Source organism: Lonchura striata, chromosome 7, assembly GCF_050655825.1.
Source record: "Lonchura striata isolate lonStrDom1 chromosome 7, ASM5065582v1, whole genome shotgun sequence".
In the NCBI taxonomy this organism is placed as follows: Eukaryota; Metazoa; Chordata; class Aves; order Passeriformes; family Estrildidae; genus Lonchura; species Lonchura striata.
In genome coordinates, this window is record NC_140709.1 from 37405702 (window position 1) to 37410970 (window position 5269).

Genomic DNA, 5269 nt, shown 5'->3' on the forward strand with positions numbered 1-5269 from the left:
ATGGCACTTGGAGTATTAGCCCAAGAACTTGGCCCTTACAAGCGGGCAGTGGCGTACTTCTCCAAGCAGCTGGACGAGGTAAGCAAAGGATGGCCAGGATGCCTACGTGCAGTGGCGGCGGTTGTAATAAACATTCAAGAAGCACGCAAATTCACATTAGGGCAGAAGATAACGGTAATGGTTTCCCATACTGTCTCAGCTGTGTTAGAACAAAAAGGGAACCATTGGCTCTCCCCACAGAGATTTCTGAAATACCAAGCCATCATGGTAGAACAAGATGATATAGAAATAATTGTTACTAACATTATGAATCCAGCTTCTTTTCTCAGCGGTGCCCAAAGAGAACCACTGTCCCACGACTGCATAGAGACCATCGAAGCCACCTATTCGAGCCGTCCAGATCTCCAGGACACCCCTCTGGAAGACGCTGAAGACTCCTGGTACACAGATGGAAGCAGCTTTGTGAAACTGGGACAGCGGAGAGCGGGATATGCGATAACCACTACTCAAAAGGTAATCGAAGCCAACCCTCTTCCTGCAGGAACCTCGGCCCAGAAAGCAGAAATAGTGGCCCTTATAAGGGCACTAGAACTTGCAAAAGAAAAGAGAATAAATATTTGGACTGATTCAAAATATGCTTTCGGGGTGGTGCATGCGCATGGAGCAATTTAGAAAGAACGAAGACTGTTGAACACCCAGAAGAAACAGATCAAACATGCAGAAGAAATATTGAAATTATTGAAAGTGATTCAACTACCGGAAAAAGTAGCTATAATGCATTGCCGAGGACACCAAAAAGGTAACTCTGACCAAGAAATAAGAAATCGATTGGCTGATAGTGAGGCCAAGCGAGTGGCAGAGGAAGTTAAGGTATGTGCTTTGATACCAGACGGTAAACCAATTGATCTAGAACAGTCACCTAGATACTCAAAGGAAGATTTGAAATTGGCTAATGATCTAGGAGGTGAGCCCGGAACAAAGGGCTGGATACAGTTGAAAGAAGGTCGCATATTAGTTCCTTCTAATATTTTGTGGCCCCTAATACAAGCAGAACATAGAAAAACCCATTAAGGAGCAGATGCATTATACAAAGAAGTGACCAAAAGAATAGTAGGGCGAAATTTGTATACCACAATAAAACAGGTAACGCAGCAATGTGAAATATGTCAACGAAATAATCCAAACACAACTAGCAAAATAAAATTGGGAATGATAGATAAAGGAAACTGCCCTAGGCAACAATGGCAAATTGATTTTTCTGAGCTCCCCAGAAAAGGGGGGTATAGGTATCTTTTAATCCTGACAGACACTTTCACAGGATGGCCAGAAGCATATCCCTGCAGAACTAACAAAGCGCGAGAAGTGACTAAAGCGCTATTGAATGAAATAATTCCTCGTTTCGGAGTTCCATCGACAATATCCTCCGATCGAGGACCACATTTTAATGCTAAAATTGTTCAACAAGTAGGAAAAGCATTAGGAATAGACTAGCAGTTACATACCCCGTACAGACCCCAAGCAAGTGGCCAAGTTGAAAAGATGAATCATATGCTTAAACAACAGATAGCAAAGATTAGTCAGGAGGCAAATTTAACTTGGCCCCAAGCTTTACCATTGGCATTATTGAGAATAAGAATTAAACCTCGGACAAAGGAAAATTTAAGCCCTTTTGAGATATTATATGGGCGACCCTATCAACTTCAATTTAAGAGTGAAGAATTGGCACAAATTGGGGAAGGATATTTATTAGAATACATGAAAGCATTGCAGAGACAATTATCAGAAATACATAAAAATGTTTTGGGTACTAGAGTAAGAGAATTAGATCACCCCCTCCATGCCTTTGAACCTGGTGATTATGTATATGTTAAGAATTTTTCAGGACAACCCTTGGAGGAAAAGTGGAAAGGTCCATATCAAGTGCTGTTGACAACATTCACTGCGGTGAAGATTAAAGAACACCCAGCTTGGATTCACTACTCGAAAATAAAGAAGGCCCCTACGAAACCATGGACTGCTACTCCCGTAGGACCTACCAGATTGCGATTTTCCAGATTATCTTGACCTATGGGGGAGCCTGGGCACGGTGGGATTTGAATCTTCATCTTTCACTGACGGAAGGTATATCTCGAACTCTGAATAGAACTAATTGTTGGATATGTACACATATGCCTGAATACAGTGGAAAACAGATCTTGTTAATAGGCATCCCCATACCTGGTAATAATCCGTGGACGAGATATTGGGAGAATACCACCTGGGTAAATTATACACATAGAGCTCAGCCATTAAAAATTCATAACCCTCCAATTAAAAAATCTTACTATAAATGTGTGCAGAGGTGTAACCCACCTAAAGGATTAGATAAAGTTAGGAGTTGTAATAACGCCCTATATGTAGGAAATCAAACGGGTTGTAATAAAATAAAATATATCGGGTCCCCCACCTCTATTAATAGTACCCTCTGGCCAGTTCCAGAAGGAAAAGGATGGTATTGGCTGTGCAATGATACTGCATAGAAAGTATTACCTGAAAATTGGGTGGGAACATGCACCCTGGGAGCCGTAGTCCCAAACATAACTATACATAATCGTTTATCCGAAGGTTGGCTTCAAACACATATTCGAAGAATTAGACGGGAAGTAGAAAATCCCCTAATAAAAAGACAGAATGCATTTCATTCCTTTGCTAGATGGTTTCTCCCTTGGCTAGGGGTAAGCGAATTAGAAAAAGCTATAATAAATATTTCAGCAGTAGTAGAAGACATTGAAAATAAAACAATAGATGCAATTCAAGCACAGCAGATTGAGATAAATAGCCTTGCACAAGTAGTACAGCAAAATAAAATGGCTTTAGATTTATTATTGGCTTCACGAGGGAGGGTTTGTACCATTGTAAATACAAGTTGTTGTGTATACGTAGATCAGAATAATCGAATTGCTACAGATTTAAGTAAAATATGGAAACAGACTAAGATACTCCATGAAGTAACCAAGGATGACACCTCGTGGGGATTTGAAAAATTGTGGAAAGTCTTAACATCCTGGTTACCTAATTTAAATTGGTTAAAACAACTTTTTATTTCCGTAATACTTATAATATTGTTAATTATCATAGTCTGGGTTTTAATTAAGTAAGTCTTACTTTGTAACAAAGAAGCAACTAATGTTAGAAAATATAGACATGGAGGCGTAATATGATTGCAAAAGAATTTGCAATGGTTATAGAAAAGGGGGGACTTGATACAGGGACCTGACCTGTTCAGAACTACTTAAGGGTTAAATGACTAGAAAAGAATTAAGTGAAGAAAACATTATGTGCTATGTATATGCACCAGTATCCTGTTATTCTAGACATTAGCAAACAGATGTAGAAACTTTGTCCTTGGCTATATACTTTACTCTGATAAGCTTCCTTTACTCTGATAAGCTTCCTGATTATATGTAAAGAATGCATACTCAGCAGATGGACTGTGGTCAGTTGAATAGGCCATATATCATGAAAGGAGGAAAAGATGGGGCCCAGAGCACAGAAAAACTACCACGCATGCTCGAAATAAAAGTTCAACTAGCGGACAGAGTGATGAAGACTATGGACGACCACCAGAGGACCCCTGACGACCACCGAAGACCACCCAAAAATGCAACTACGCTTGCGCATCCTTATCTCGGAATAATCATGAATATGTAAATGATTTTCAGGAATTGTAATGAATATGCATGTTTTAGTAAGATAAAGCACAGCTTTCTCAGCTGCACGGTGCACATGTTAGGAGGAGAGATCCCCCATGTGCCCAGCGCTGCAATAAAGAATATCTGCTGCCCGGATTGCTTCCGTCTTTGATTCACTGCCCTCATCCCTCCATTCCTGCTCCCCGTTAGACTTGGAGGCAGGGGGCAAATGCAATTGGTACAAACAAAACTAGTGATAAAGTCCACAACCTGAGGATTCGAGGTATTGGTAGTAGTCCGGTTGAAATGATAGCTGCTCCTCTTGCAGTGGCTGATGAATTGCAGCTGAAGTGGTGATCTTTAGAAGGGTATAGTTTTCTCTGAAGATCTGGTGGCAGTGCAGCCGGTCTTCCTCTGCGCCGGGGCCGCCTCCGAGCTCCGCCGCCGCCGCCTCACCGCGCTCCAGCCGCTTCTCTGGGAATCTTGCCGAAGGAGCTGCTTCTCTGGGAAATCCCGCAAAGAGAGAGAGCTGCTTCTCTGGGAATCCCGTAAAGAGAGAGAGAGCTGCTTTGTCTCCAAAAAGGTACCACTTTATACAATAAAAGAGTGCTTGGCTTCCCCCTCTGGGTGGAGCATCTCACAATGGGATGATGTTACGTTTACCAGCCCTGCAAGTGAGTCAGTCAATGGCCCATTAACAAACCATTACCTCTTCAGAGCAAACCATCCTTCTTGGAAGAGATAACAAACCTCCCCAACCTCCAACAGATGGCAAATAGAATACAAGCTTATCTTACAAACCAGGACAGTACTTTAAAATCTAAAACTCTAAACTATGCTCCACTTAGCTGAACATGTCTGCTTTAAAAGATAGATTCACATTCTCAATTCAAGCACCTAAGTTTGGAAGCCTTTTCCAAGGTCTCACATCAAATCCTGTAAATCTGAGGATTCTAAGCCTTCACTTACAGGCCCGAAGATCTGAGAATTCCTTGTATTTCGTTTTCCAACACTGATGGTGTTAGAGAGTGCCCAGGATCTGTTTTATAAGTCAGCTCTGGCAGGAACAAATTGGCTGCCTGAGGGCTGCTTGTGGGCTCTGACACCCAATTGCTCAGGGCTTCCCACTGCCCCAGTCCCTCCGGGTCTCCCCCAGCCCGGCCAACCTGCCCGGCAGCGGTGCTGCAGCCCCACAGGAGCTCCAGAGGAGCCCCACCAAGAGGCACCTCAGAGCCCTCAACCATCCAGCCAGCAACACACGGGCAGGAGGACACGGATGGTGCTTCCTGCCTGGGACAGGGCTTGTGGCCATCTCCAGGCACCGCTCTCGCGGGGATCCCTGCAGCTCTGGCCTTGCCCACCCGCTCTGTGGGCAGCAAAAGGCTTCAGCAGAGCCACCAAAGGCCAAGGGGCTTTTGGCCATTTTCCCTGCAACCCTGCATGCCTGGGCACCTTGCTGAGCACAAGCAAACTTTTCCCCCTTAAGGGCCTCAGGCCCCCTCTGCTTGCTGTGCTACTGAGCACAAGCACCCTTTTCACCCTTTCCTCCCACTTGCCCTGCAGACCCTGTGCAGCAAAGAATAGCTCTTGGGCATCTG

At 43.7% G+C, this 5269-nt stretch overlaps 1 pseudogene; it reads left to right on the forward strand.

Moving 5' to 3' along the window:
* Positions 1-3137, forward strand: LOC144246721 (uncharacterized; annotated as a pseudogene).
* Positions 3138-5269: the final 2132 nt, after the last annotated feature.